This window comes from Triturus cristatus, chromosome 10 (genome assembly GCF_964204655.1).
Source record: "Triturus cristatus chromosome 10, aTriCri1.1, whole genome shotgun sequence".
In the NCBI taxonomy this organism is placed as follows: domain Eukaryota; kingdom Metazoa; phylum Chordata; class Amphibia; order Caudata; family Salamandridae; genus Triturus; species Triturus cristatus.
The window spans coordinates 1,044,372,938-1,044,388,378 of NC_140593.1; the positions used below are offsets into that span (position 1 = coordinate 1,044,372,938).

At 48.2% G+C, this 15,441-nt stretch overlaps 1 protein-coding gene across 2 annotated transcripts in view; it reads left to right on the forward strand.

Moving 5' to 3' along the window:
* Positions 1–15,441, forward strand: part of RNF216 (ring finger protein 216) — an 883,004-nt gene that overhangs the window by 139,250 nt on the left and 728,313 nt on the right. The gene's annotated exons all lie outside the window — the stretch shown is intronic.

Here is a 15,441-nt window from a genome sequence, read left to right on the forward strand (position 1 = left end):
ATCTGATAGACATCTAGCGGCAGATTCCTTATCTTTGAATTTCCCAGGCATCTGACTGGATCCGGAAGATTTTTCTGCAAGCAATACCCCTTTGTGCATGTAGGTGTGTCAGTTGGCTCAGTGAATGTTGGCATTGTCCGCGCCAGATGCGACGTCGGCATCACATATATAGGCGCCACCTCGGCACGCTGAAGTCCGTTCTTTACTTTTTGTGCCAGTCAAGTGCTGATATGTGAAGAGAGCTACCATCTATCACTTTCTAACAGGATTTTTCGATCTTTTGTCGACCACTTTTTGGTGTGTAGGAATGTCCTCTAGTAAGACTTCGGGGTTCAAGCCGTGTGGCACTTGTCATCACACAATGTCTGTGACTGACCCCCATTTGGTCTCTCTATGGTGTCTGGAGGGCGACCACGACTCCCCAAGTCATGCTGCGACTGCCGGGCCATGGCATGAAGGCTTTGAGGGAGCGGTCCCTGAAGCTGCTAGCGGCCCGGCAGTCAACGCCATGCCCGACTCCTCAGAGATCACGGTCCCGGTCGAGAGTGAGGTCCTGGTACCTCTCCGAGTTCCAGGTCTTCTTCATCCCACTTAGTGTCGTCAGGGCATTCAGGTAAGGGGCACAAAAACACAAGAAATTGAAGTGTGCTTCGATTTCTCCCCATCTGTCTGCAGGCACGACGGAAGAACATCAGCACTCAAAGCCTTGTTCTCTGGAACCTGTGCCTCGGCCGACTTTGTGTCTCCCTGCTTTTCCGGGAGCCAGAGCGACCCCTGCTCACCTAAAGGAGGTTTATCAGGTCATGTGCCTTATTTTTGAGCTGCCTGACCCCTACTGTGTTACTTAGTTGTCGGGGGGGGGGGGGCCTATGTGGTTCTGTGCTGGCAGCTCCGGTGCTGATCTACACCCCCGCCACCCTTCCCCATGGATTCGGAGATGGATCCATACTGGCATCGGTCGTACCACTGCGACCATCCCCATCACTGGTCCTAACGCTGATGCTCCATGCCCCCCCCCCCCCCCCCCCAAATTTGGATCCTTGACAACTTTTACCAACGTCTATCCTAAACCTTTTCCTGGAGGGCATTGGTAGAAGATTGGGAGGGGTCGCTGGGCCCTTTAGAAGACTAACCTTATGAGGAAATGGACTGGTATGAGGAATTGGGTGAGCTCAGTGGTTTGGATACCTCCCTGGACACATGTTTTCTCCTACTACCGTGGCTACGGAGGAGGGTGCATCTTATGCAATGGTGATGTGCAGGGCAGATGATGTCCTTGACCTTCAGCTCACCATATTGACGGTCAGGACTAACCTCTTAACTGAGCTGCTACAACCGGGGTCTTCCTCTTCAGAAACCTTGCTCTCATTCAACGAAGCCCTCATGGACTTCCTTCTGGGAACCTGCTCCAAACCCAGCTCAGGGGTGCCTGTGAACAAGACTATCTCCTGCTGCCCCTACTCTGCCCCGGGCTACCCTCCCAGCTCCCCCACCCCCAAGAGAGTTTGATGGTCCAAGTCTCCACTTCCCATGGTGCATTCTCGGCCCCTCCCCCAGACAAGGAATGCAAGAGGCTGGACAGTTGGGGTAAGATTTTTTTTTTTTCTTCGGCCAGCCTTGCATTGCAGTCAGTGAACACCACATGCTTATTGGGCCATAATTTCCACTTTCTGTGGAAAACGGTTGTGCAAGTGCTGCCATTGGTCCCTGAGGAGAACTGGGCCCTCCTCTCCCCAGCCATGACAGACTGGAGAGATGCAGATAAGTTTGCTATTCGATGTGGCTTAAACCCACAGATTAGCTGGGCAGAGCAAATTCTATGACGGTGGCTGTTAGATGCGGCACCTGACTGAGAAATCTGACTTTTCAGGGGATGTCCAGGCTACACTCATGGACATGCCCTTTGGATGGCACCGTCTCTTCGGAGACCAGGCAGACATGGTGCTGGAGCGCCTTAAGGACTAGCGAGCTACGGTCACGTCCTTGGACATCTCAGCTGCCTCTCGTCACGGCTACAGAATGGGCTTTCAATCTCCCCAGCCACCGAGCTGCGCAAGTTTCACAAACCCTGCACAGACGCCGACATGGGTTGGAAAGGCTGAGGTCCGGTCCAGCCACCTCCCTCCCCCTGCCAGATTCAGCCTCCACACCCGCCAGATTCAGCCTCAAAGAACTCCTTGTCTTGCCCTTCAAAAACACGGGCGTTCAGTTGGTTTCCGGATCAGCCATCACCTCCACCACTGGCAAAACATTACTTCGGACATGGTGGGCTCTCCAGATTATGCGAAAGGGCTACTCCCTCCTCTTCGAGACCATCCCTAACTTCATGCCTCCATCCTTCGACCGGCTGAATGAGGATAGTCTACTTTTTCTCCAGATGGAAGTCATGACTCTCTTGTCCAAAGGAGCCATAGAGAGGGTTCTGGTGCCAGAAGTAGGCTGTGGTTACTATTCCCACTCCTTTCTGGTCCCAAAAAAAAGGACAAGGGCCTTCGTCCTACTCCTAGACCTACAAGCCCTCAACTACTTCCCAAAAAAGAAATTCAGGATGCTCATATTATCTCAGGTCTTGTCTGCTCTGGACGCAGGAGACTGGATGATCGTGTTGGACTTGCAGGACGGATATTTTCACATTCCCATCCTGCCTGCCCACGGGTGTTAACTAGGATTCACGGTGGGTTATGAGCACTTTCAGTTCACAGTGCTTCCTTTTGGCCTTACCAGGGCCCCTCTGGTGTTAACCAACATGATGGCGGTGGTTGCGGTTCATCTGTGGAGATCAGGGGTGCTAGTCTTCCCCTATCTCGACAACTGGCTGTTGAAGGCAGGCTCACCCTAGGCTCTCACTTACAGACTTCGGCGGACCTTCTGTATTCACGGAGTTTCAGTATACGCGTGCTGAAGTCCCATCTAACTCCTTCTCAGATGCTCCATTTCATAGGTGCTATTCTGGATGCAGTGCTGTTTCGGGCCTATCCTCCAGAGCGGCGAGTCCAGAATATTTGTGCTATGATACCGATGATGTTTCAGCCTCTATTTTAGATTTCGGTTAAAATGACTCTGAGGCTGCTGAGCTGCATGACCTCCTGCAACCTGCTGGTAGTACATGTCAGATGACCGATGCGGGCTCTGCAGTGGAACCTGAAGTTCAAGTGGGTGCAGCTTCAGGGAAATCTTTCCGACGTGGTCCAGATCTTGTAGGGAACTGCACTAGACCTGCTGTGGTGGCTGACGAACCGCGGTTCGGTCTGAGGCAGACAGCTCTCCCTTCCCCAACCAGATCTCACAGTAGTGACAGATGCATCACTTCTGGGATGGGGCAGCCATCTGTTATAGGTGTGTATCAGAGGGCTCTGGCATCCAGTGGAATCATCAACATGCTGGAGCTCAGAGTGATCTGATTGGCGTTGAAAGCCTTTCTATCCTCCATCAAAGGAAGGCTAGTTCTAGTGTTCACAGACAACACCACCGCCATGTGGTACTGCAACTAACAGGGCGGAGTCGGGTTGTGGACTGTCAAAAGGCCCTGCGTCCCTGGACATGGCAGGAACAGCAGGGCATATCTCTGGTCATTCAACACCTGGCAGGTTCACTGAGCGCCAGGTCGGGCAAACTTAGCTGTCGATGCCTAGCGGATCACAAGTGGCGTGTCTATCCTTAATTGGTGCAAGGTCTCTTTTAGCAGTTGGGAAAGCCTTGGTTAGATCGGTTTGCTTCCGCAGAGAACTCACAAGGTCAGCAGTTTCGCATGTTGGAGTTTCTAAGTGACTCTCGCTCTGAGACACTTTTCGTCTCAAGTGGAGCTCAGGCCTCATGTACGCATTGCCACACATACCACACCAGCCCAAAGTTCTCAGGAAGATCAGAACCAATTGGGCTCAAATAATTCTTGTGGCTCCTGACTGGGCTCGAAGAGTCTGGCATTTCTGAGCTTCTGTAAATGAGCATCACTCCTCCGATCAGGCTGCCCCTTTGGGAGGATCTTCTGTCGCAGCAGCAGGAGATGGTTCTCCTCCCGAACATGTCAACTCTACGCCTTCTTGTATGGAGTTTTATTGGCAGCAGTTGGTGGCTTTTAACCTTCCTCTCGAAGTTTGTAATGTTATTCTGGCAGCTAGGCATTCCTCCACTAAGATGGTATACGCCTGCTGATAGAAGAAATTTGTAATATATTGTACAGAGAAGTCTATCAACTCTTTCTACTTCCCTTGCCAATATTTTACTTTTTATTTTGTCTCTTGCCCAGTAGGGCTGTGCTCTGGGCACCTTGAAAGGGTATTTGTCTGCTTTATCTGTTTTCTTGAGGCTGCCAGACCAACCTCCCCTTTTTTTCTTTTCTTCACCCATTGTACATAGATTCCTAAAAGGCCTGGTTACAGATGTTACTACCTTCCCCCTTCATTATGCCTCAGTAGGACCGTAATTTGTTTTTCACCTTTCTCATGTGTGCTCCTTTCAGCCCCTTTCACATTTGCCTCCTCCAGCTGCTCACTATAAAACCAGCCTTTACAGTGGCAATCAAATCTTCCAGGAGGGTGAGCAAACTGCAAGCTCTTTTATCCAAACCTCCCTATCTTACTATATTCTGTGACAAATTGGTGCTTTGCACTAGAGCCTCTTTCCTCCCGAAAGTTGTAACATCTTTTTATGTGGGACAATCTGTCACCTTGCCCACTTTCTATGCTCCTCCGCATCCCACTGAAGAGGAGCGACTCCACCCAAAAAAGAGCGTTGTCGTTCTTCCTTGAATGTGAAAAAGAGTTCCGGGTGTGTGACCAACTCTTCTTGGGGTACGTTGGAACGAAGAGGGGTCGGGTGGTGCAGAAGACCACCATCTCCCGATGGGTCATATTCTGCATCGAGATTTGCTATGCTCTGGCAAAGAAGCCGTCTCCTGAAAGCTTAAGAGCTCGTTCCATCAGAGCTAAAGCTGCCACCACTGTGTTGCAATGTGGGGGTCCCAGTCCTAGACATCTGTCCGGCAGCAACGTTTTTATCCCTGCAACAGGTTTATCCAGCATGACTGGCTGGACAGTCAAGTCCTCAGGGACGGTCATTTTTGCCGCTCAGTCCTGCTGGATTTTCTAGTCTAAACTTGTTTGCAGTCCCTTCTCCAGCGATGGTATTGCATGGGTATCTATTCAAAGGTAAGGAATCTGTGGCTGGATGTCTCTAAGATGGACAAGTTACTTACCTTCTATAACGCCTTATCTGGTAGAGACAGAATCTATCTGCAGATTCCTTACTGACTCACCCATCCTCCCCGCACTGCACGCGAGTTTCTATAGTCCAGGTTGTTCCCTTTCGGGGCCGTAGTTTTTAAACACACCAATGTCGATACTTTCATGGCGCTGCGGTTTTGGCGTGGAAAGTCATTAAAGGTAACTGACGGCAGCATGTTGTGGTGGCGCCTATATAGGTGTCGCAGATGTCACTTCTAGCGTGGCCGATGATGTCCTGCGGAGCCGACTTTACAACACCACCGTCTGGCGCGCAGGGGTATTGCTCGAAGTAGAAATATTTTGGATCCAGTCTGATGTCTGGGAAATTCAAAGGTAAGGAATCTGCAGCTAGATACTGTCTCTACCAGGTAAGGCATTACCAAAGGTAAGTAACTTGTTCTTTACAGCCTACCCACCTGGTTCACTCCGGGCAATGACTTTGTTTGCACTGCTCACCTTCAGTTAATGAATTTGACTCGTGCTCTCGTTATCAGATCTTTCAGACCATTGGTTCTTCTCAAAACCGATTCCATTAACTGGCTCTAACAATGACTTCACAGTAATTTTGTGATACTTCCTCTTTTATACCTTGATCTAAACCTCCATTACTTTGATCCTTTGGACCAATCCTGTCAAATACAAAAAATACGGGTACGTTGTACTGGAAACCAACTCTTGTACATTTAAATCACATAGTTGCGTCTTGACTAGGGTCATATTTATCAACTGAAGCTATCATGTAAGGCTCCTGCCTTCTATATTTAGCAGAACAGGTATTACCAACAATGAGGCTCTGATTTAACTGTGAACTTCAGATGAACGAATTGGCTGATTGTGTCAGGGCCTATGGAAATGCTGACTCCTGCTTTAAAAGCAGCGGGCATTGTACGATGTTGCGTTGAGCCCACTTAACCGTAGTAAGTAAATGCCTTTCAAGAGGATGGTAAGAGAAAATCCAGGTGTCTAGTCTTACATTGCAGCACAGGAGGCAGTACCCATCTTTGAAAGCAGATTGTGAGGGGCGTGTCAGTGACTGAGGATAATGGTTGCAGTCGTGCTAACATAATGTCAAAGCCTTTGCCAGGCTGTGATTTGAAAGGAAATGGAGATACAGGAAATAGAGGCTGTAGGTTTGAAGAATTACACTCTTGACATTTGTGTATGTATGTATGTAGTGTTTGCTGGCTCCAGCATGACTATCTTTTGTGAACGAGTTTTAATGCACCCTTTCTGTGGATGTTCATTGTTAAGTTATTTTTTTGCTTATGCATACATTTCTGTTGGCTAATTCAAAAATGTGGATATCAGATCACTTATGTAAAGTCATTTAAGCCAGAGCCAGGCTGGAGCTCCAATTTGTGGCATACAAGTCGTAGTTTTTCACAGATATCCAGCCACAGCCTTCCCGAGTTTCTCAGTAAATACTTTATTTCGGTCAGCGACCATAAAAGCAACATAAGATAAGTCACATTGAATTAATAGACAAACCGTTCAATAAGTGGATTCAAAGCTGAAATTTTCCAAAGGGGCAATACCATAATAAAAGATATTTAATTTTTAGGTGTAAATAAAATCTGAATAAAAACTTTCACACTTTAAATATAGGTTTGATGGTGATGCTATGTAAATCCAAATATGATCTATTCTTGGATTATGTTTGGTGATTCATCTGCAGATGGTGTGGAACTGTAGCGAAATGATCATTGTTACATTCAACTTTTTTTTCTCAGCGACTGAATTCTGGCATTTGCGTGAGTATTCTTGTGCGAATGGGCCAGGCTAATTCTAGAAATTTGGCTATTGAGAATACCACAATGTCCTGCAGATACGCAATGTTTGTTTATGTTGCCTTGTTCCAAGGCGTCTGCACAAGGGGACGATCCAGCGTCTTCACTTTTGGTATATGCGGGGCGAAAAAAGAGTTAATGGACATCTGTCTCCTGTGCTGTGCCACATACCGAACAAGCAGCACTACCCCTTGGGTGGGATCTCCGTTTGCTGGTAAAAGCTGCGAGTTTATTTTTTATTTATCCCCTGCCCTTAAGCCCAACATTCTTATCCTTTCTCTTTCCATTACTTTATGTGCACAGGAGGGGCAACCTTATTTGAGATTTTAATGAATGAAGCCCAAAATTATCAGTATTTATAAATTTTTTGTTTTTTCAAATACTTTTTTTGTTTTGTTACCAGAAGGTTTTGAAGAAGACGCACAACACACCAACAGTTATTATCCACCGCCTGTACAAAGTGAAGATTTGATGCCTTTTTAATGTGGTATGAAGTAATTTAAAGCAAAATATGTAGCAAATCTATAGGCATCGCCATCAGTTGTGCATTGTGAGCCATATGGCCTCCTTTTCTTTGACGCTCAGTCTATCCAAAACAAAGTTTGTTTCCCCTACCTAACCATATACAAGCTGAACTTCTCTGTGTGTAGCAAGCGCTATTACCTCTCCCTTTAGTCAAAATCAGTTCAGTTTGTGTTCTTTAATCCTTATTGGTTGACATGGCGGAAAAACATTATGTTCGAGGCATATGAGCTGCAGATTACAGACTTGTGCATAGATCGCCATCTGGTGTTGGGCCCGGATGTTTGTAGTTGTTTTTCCTCTTGGAAAGTCTTTGGATCGTATTGCACATGGGCTTTGGCTCCATCCTCAGATTGTTTTTTTCCGCCATCTGGCTCGGGTGTGATCTTCGCGCTCCGGTTCCGAACAGCTTCCAGTTCGACTATCGACGCGCAATTCTCACCCCAATTCGTGGTATTGTTTTCGATCGCGATCTCTCCACTCGACGCGGCTCTCATCAGCAAGAACCTTCGATTCCAGTCATCGAGGAAGGCCTTCGGGCCTACCCAAGCTCCGGTCCTGGCTAATGGATAGGACTCCCTTCAAGAAGTGCCCTCGATGTGGGTCTAAATTCCCTCACACCGATCTCCACGAAGTATGTAATCTCTGCCTCTCCCCTGAACACGAGGCTCAAGACTGTCCGGCGTGTAAGTCCTTCCTGTCCAAGAAAACCATTCGAGACCGAAGGGCCAGAAGAACCATGGCACACTCGTTGACGGCGATTCCGGACGACATCTTCGGGGAAGGTGTCGACGCTCCAGAAGAACACCACACCGACGAACTCATCAGCGCCTCCGAAGCTGATGATTCAGATGTGGAGGACATCACTCTGGCACAGAGGGTCGTGAGTACTAATCTATCCCCACACCCCCCCACACCCCCCCCCCCCCCCCCACCCCCCCCCCCCACACCGGCACCAAAAAAGGCTTCGGTCACGCCTTCGCCTCCGGGCATAAGCAAGACCAAAGACACTGCTTCCCACACCGCACCTTCGGGACCGGTAAAAAAGCTGATTAAGCGTTCCGGCGACTCGGGCTCGAGCCAGCCTATTGTCGGTGCCGATAAACACTCTTCGGCGCCGAAAAAGAAAATGGCCTCTGCTTCGACACCGAGCCCTGCACCGAAACACTCTGTGTCGAAACCCAGCTCCAGCTCCTCGGTACCGACACCATCTTTGGCACTTACAAAAGCGCACAAGTCCACCGACACATCCAAGCCGAAATCCATCTCGGCGCCTACCAAACAATCGGACCTTTCCAAGCATAGTTCCAAACAACGAACCAGCCCGGATAAAGCCAAAAAACCAACGGCCCGACGCCTTCGGACCAACCAACCTTACCAGAACTCTTTACACTGGATCCATTACAAAAAACACTAACCAAGGATCCTAAGACCGGACATTTGATGCTCTCCATCAAAAAGAGACAGCTGGAAAAACCTGCTCCGCCTCCACCTCCAAAGAGGAAGGACTCTGCTACCTCCCCTTTCAGAATACGTTCCCCACCACCTTCCCCTCCTCCACCTTCTCCGCCCCCACCTCCTCTTTCCCCAACACCCTCACCGGATGATGATGATCAGGGGATCCAAATGATGACATAGGAGACGTTCCCCGAGATTTACCTACAGGGGACCCCACTCCCACAGGCTCCCCAGACCCATGGGACGATTCTAATATCCTTGACATCCCTAACGTCCCACAGGATGATCTCTAGCCTTCCAGACCTTCCCCACCAGAAGACTCACTGGGGTTCAACCATCTACTACAAAGGGCGGCACACTATCACGGGGTAGATCTCCATACCGACCTCGTGGAGGAGGATTTCCTCCTCATTACGTTTGACACCACACAACACTACCTCCATATTGCCTATGCTCAAGGGAGTTATAAAACATGCGCCAGAGGTCTTTAAAGACCCAGTCAGAGCCAGGGTCATTAACCCGCGCATTGAAAAGAAATATAAATCCGCAACTACAGATCCCTCCTACATCAGAGGGCCAGCACCACTAGATTCTCTGGTAGTGTCCACAGCACGTAAAAGGGCCAACTCCCAAGCGTCGGGCGAAGCACCACCACCTGACAAAGAGTCTAAACTCTTGGACGCATCAGGCAAGCGTACTACATCCCAAGCTGCCAACATATGGCGTATCGCTAATACACAAGCGCTACTAGCAAGGTATGACCGGGCCCATTATGACGAATTAAAAGCCATAATGCAACATCTCCCTGATAAATACAAACCTAGGGCCAACGAGCTAATTCAGGAGGGCAAAACCATTACTAATACCTCCATACGTTGTGCCCTAGATGCAGCAGACACAGCCTCCAGGGCCATCAATACTAGTGTCCTCCTCCGTCGCCATGCCTGGCTAAGGATCTCCGGTTTTAAACCGGAGGTACAAGCCTCCATCCTCAACCATCCCTTTGACCAGGAACATCTGTTTGGTCCAAAAGTGGATGAGGCCCTAGAAAAGATGAAAAAGGACACAGACAGGGCAAAATCCATGGGAGCCTTACAATCACACCCTCCCAGGCGCTCCTTTTGCCGCTCTTCCTTTCGGAGCACATCTAGAGGCTACTCCTCCGACACCGCTTCCACCCCATATAAGGCCCCTACCCAGTCCACCTTTACAAGGGGCTACCAAAGAGGTGGCTACAAGGGCAACAATAACAAAGGCAGAGGCAAGACAAACACCACCCGCTCTGCCACAGCACCTACCCAATGACTTCCCTCCACTCTCCCCAGACCATCCCACTCCGGTCGGGGGCAGAATCCAAAATTTCCTCCCTGTCTGGGCTACCATCACTTCAGACAAATGGGTAACACAAATAATTGTCAGGCTACTGCCTAGAACTAATATCTATCTCCCCAAACATTCCACCCAGACAACGCCCAATGTCACAAGAACATCTAACACTACTAAAGCAGGAGGTAATCTCCCTCCTACAGAAAAGGGCGATAGAACACGTTCCCACCAACCAACGAAATATGGGGGTCTATTCCATATATTTTCTTATACCAAAAAGGGACGAGACTGAGGCCCATCCTAGACCTCCGGCCCCTGAATAGATACATACACTCAGACCATTTTCACATGGTAATGCTTCAGCAGGTACTTCCACTGCTTTCCCAAAACGACTTCCTGACCACTTTAGACCTAAAAGACGCTTATTTCCACATTCCAGTGCACAACGCTCACAGGAAGTTCCTTAGATTTGTAGTGGACGGCCAACACTACCAATTCAAAGTACTCCCGTTCGGAGTCACAACAGCACCACGAGTATTCACCAAATGCCTAGCAGTAGTGGCAGCACACCTCAGGAGACAACACATCCATGTCTTCCCATATCTAGACGACTGGCTAATAAAAGCCAGTTCATACAGCCAGTGTGTACAACACACGCATGCCACTATCCAGCTACTTCACCAACTGGGCTTCACAGTAAACCACGCAAAGTCCCATCTACAACCATCCCACATAAAACAATACCTCGGTGCCACCATAGACACCTCAAAAGTGCTAGCCTACCCCAATCCTGCCAGGATTACAAGCATTCAGGCTCTACGCACAAAATTCATGGCACAACACTCCCTTCCAACTTGAGTGTTTATGCAACTAATAGGGATGATGGCCTCTTGCATCTTCATCGTACCTCACGCAAAACTCCAGATGATTCCTCTCCAAGAGTGCTTAGCGCGCCAATGGAACCAGGCCCGAGGTCAATTAACAGATCTGGTGCTGGTAGACGGTCGTACCCATCGCTCTCTGCAGTGGTGGACCACCACAAACCTTTCCAAAAGTCGACCGTTCCTGGACCAGGTTCCCCAGATAGTACTAACAGACGCATCGCTCTCCGGCTGGGGAGCTCATCTATTACATCTCACCATGCAGGGCACATGGACACCTCAACAGAAGTTACTCCATATCAACCATCTGGAGTTACTAGCAATCTTCTTAACCTTAAAATCTTTTCAAACACAGATTTTAGGCAAGGCAGTCCTAATCCGCACAGACAACATGACAGCCATGTACTATATTCAAAAACAAGGCGGCACACACTCTCCACAGCTCTCTCAGCTAGCACAGAGCATATGGAGATGAGCCATACCCCAGAAAATATTTCTCCTAGCTCAGCATGTCCCAGGAGTCGAAAACACTATGGCAGATCTGCTCAGCAGATAAACACAACAAGTCCACGAGTGGGAATTCCACCCACAAGTTCTACACCTGTACTTTCAAATGTGGGGGCATCCACAGATAGACCTCTTCGCCACCCACCAAAACACCAAATGCCCAAGCTTCGCCGCCAGATATCCACACCCATTGTCCAAAGGAAATGCGATCTGGATGAACTGGTCAGGCAGATTTGCGTATGCTTTTCCGCCTCTCCCACTCATTCCACTAGTGGTGCGCAAACTACAGCAACACTCCCTCCCACTAATCCTAGTAGCTCCAACTTGGGCCAGACAACCGTGGTACACCACACTGCTGGAACTATCTGTAGTACCGCACCAAAAATGATGCCTTTCTCCACACCTCTTAACCCAGAACCATGGAGAGATCAGACACCCGGATCCAGCTCAGCTCAACCTTGCGATCTGGCTCCTGAAATCCTAGAATTTGGGTACCTAAATCTTCCCCCTGACTGTATGAACGTCATCAAAGAAGCTAGGCGATCCACCACTAGGGCGTGCTACGCCGCCAAGTGGAAACGTTTTGTTGTCTATTGTCACAACAACACCATCAATCCCCTAGATTTCTCCATTCAACACATCATAGGCTACTTACTCCACCTACAAAGGTGCAATCTAGCCTATACGTCCATTCGCCTGCACCTCGCAGCCGTAGCAGCTTACCTACAAAACAAGCAACATCTATCACTCTTTAGAGTACCTGCCATTAAAGCCTTCATGGAAGGCCTTAAAAGAATAATTCCCCCCAGAGTGCCACCTTCACCTGTGTGGAACCTAAATATCGTTCTCACCAGACTAATGGGGCCTCCCTTCGAACCACTACACAAATGTGAACTCCAATTTTTAACGTGGAAAACCGCTTTTCTTGTAGCCATCACTTCCCTCAGAAGGGTCAGTGAGATACAAGCACTTACCATTCAAGAACCGTTTCTACAAATGCACCATAGCAAAGTTGTTCTCCTTACCAACCCAATATTCCTCCCTAAAGTCATTTCTCCCTTTCACCTAAACCAATCTGTAGAACTACCAGTATTCTTCTTGCAACCACAGACAGTTGCAGAAAGAGCTCTCCACACACTAGATGTCAAACGAGCCTTACTGTACTACATCGAGAGAACACAACCTTTCCGTAAGACCAAACAACTGTTTGTCTCTTTCTCTCCACCACACAAGGGCAACCCCTTCTCCAAGTCGGGGATAGGTAGGTGGATTGTCAAATGCATTCAGATTTGCTACCACAAAGCAAAACAAACGCTATCCGTTCCCCCTAAAGCCCATTCTACACGTAAAATAGGGGCTTCAATGGCTTTTCTAGGGAACATCCCATTCGATGATATCTGCAAAGCAGCTACATGGTCAACACCGCACACTTTCACTAAACACTATTGTGTAGATGTGCAAACTAAGCAACAGGCTAGTGTGGGCCAGGCTGTACTCAAAACATTATTTCAAACCACTGCAACAGATACGGGTGTCCGCCGCTAAGGATGGGTACTGCTATATAATCTATGCACAAGTGTGTAATCTGCAGCTCATATGCCTCGAACGGAATATGCTACTTACCAGTATGCATCTGTTCTTGGCATGTAGAGCTGCAGATCTACAAACGCCCACCCGCCTCCCCGGCTACCTTTATCTGTTCCAGTTTATCTTATTTCGATACTACACACATGGGCCTCTTCACTGTTATCACTACGATCCATCTTTCCCTGCTGGCGAAAAACAATCTGAGGATGGAGCCGAAGCCCATGCGCAATACGATCCAAAGGAGGAGTCACCGACCTCGTGACTTCCAAAGACTTTCCAAGAGGAAAAACAACTGCAAACATCCTGGCCCAACACCAGATGGCGATCTATGCACAAGTGTGTAGATCTGCAGCTCTACATGCCAAGAACAGATGCATACTGGTAAGTAGCATATTCCTTCTGACCAACTTTTTATGAGGCAGTTTAGTTATTTGTCCTCCTATATAAGATAACGACTCCTCTGGGAGCTAAGTTTCAATCAGCAGCTCTTTTCATCGGGGGCACATGGAAATTTTATTGGAACTTATCTAATATCCGAGCAATCGCACATAAGGGTAGCTGTGCTTTTTTTCCTTTCTTTTTATTAAAATTAAGTCTCGTTTGGAAGTGAGGACTATGCTTTTACTCTATTCATCTGTCATCCGATCCAATTTCTGCATCCTTAATAAGAACTTTATATGACCTTTTCCTGTGCTGAATAACAGCTGAGAATTTTGTTTTCTTTATGCATAATTGTGATGTTGTAATGATATTGTTTTAAATGTATGGGCTACCAAGGGATGTTGTGAGTAGTGCTGCATGCACCAGCTGTTTCCTGGAGGAGACCTGTGTTCCTGCTAGGGCTGAACAAAAGTCAGTTCAACTGGCACTTTCAATAACCTCAGATGCTGTTTTCACCATTTGTGCATTGCAAACTGAAAGACGCTGGACTTAGAAGTGTGAGCAGAATTTATAAGACCTTTGTTGGAGAGCAATGTTTCACAAACCACATAATTTGGTTAATCAAAGACGCAAAAGTTTGGAACAAAACCCCCAAGAAGAGTCTGCATAGATTCTGGAGCTCTTATGATCATAAATTACTGGATCTTGTATATCTGTTTTTAAAGATTCTTTAGATGGCCTAGGCAGTTAAAGTGGAGGAAACACTCATTGATTGCAAAATGTTACCCTGATGCACCAAAGAGTTGTATGTTTAATTTGCATCTCCAAGTGTGCCATTTCTGGTGATCGGCAAGCTTAGTTCCGAAGAGAGTGGATGCAAACTTGAACTAGCCAATTAAGAGACTTGAATGAAAAATCAGAGTAAGCTTTTTGGACACCCTTTTATAAAGGGCCTTAGATATGTCCTAGACACCTTCGAAGGCCTTGCCAGGATGCAAACATTAGTACAGCTTTTTAAGCTCCAAATTTTATTATTGTGCCAGTCTCATCAGGGGTGAGCCGTTCAGCTGGTTTAAGACGCCGCTATCACGTGGTCAGGGAACATGGCGGCTGTCTGACGCCAGTCGGGAGAGCCCTTGGGCGAGAGGAGTCTAGCAGTATGGAAGCAGGGAGCGTCAGAGTGAGGGCGGACTGACCAGTGTTGTCGTGTCGCCGTGACATAGCAAATGGAGCAAGCAGAGTGAGGGGTGCGAGCTTCGACGGAACAGCGACTAGGAAAACGGGGGTGATAGCGGTTCTTTACGGCTCTCTACAGGTCTGCAGACCGGCAGCAGTTATCACTGCTACCACCATTACGGTAAGGTCTCGTATGGGCTGGGACACCGGTCTCCCTACCGCCGAGAGACATGGCTCTGCCCCTCTGGGGAGTTGGAGTCGGGCGGCAGAGTGTTGGAGGAGATTCCGCGCAGGCGAGACAACCCTTCATGCGGGTAAGAGCGGTATTTTCTTGGTTGCCGGCAGGGCCAATACTGCATATATAAATGGCGAGAGGAGTAAAGGTCGCAAGAGCAGAACTGCTAAGCCTGGACTGCTTAATTTGTTTTCTTGCAATCTTCAGAGGCCAATCTTCCCCCTTCTTTGGGCCCTTGCAGCAGAGGGACGGGGTTAGCATTTATATTAAAGGGGAGAAGGAGTGGATGGAGAGGGAGTCCCACCCCCGAGCCCTAACTTCTAATGTACACCACCTCACAAGTTTAGGTGAAGGGGGGG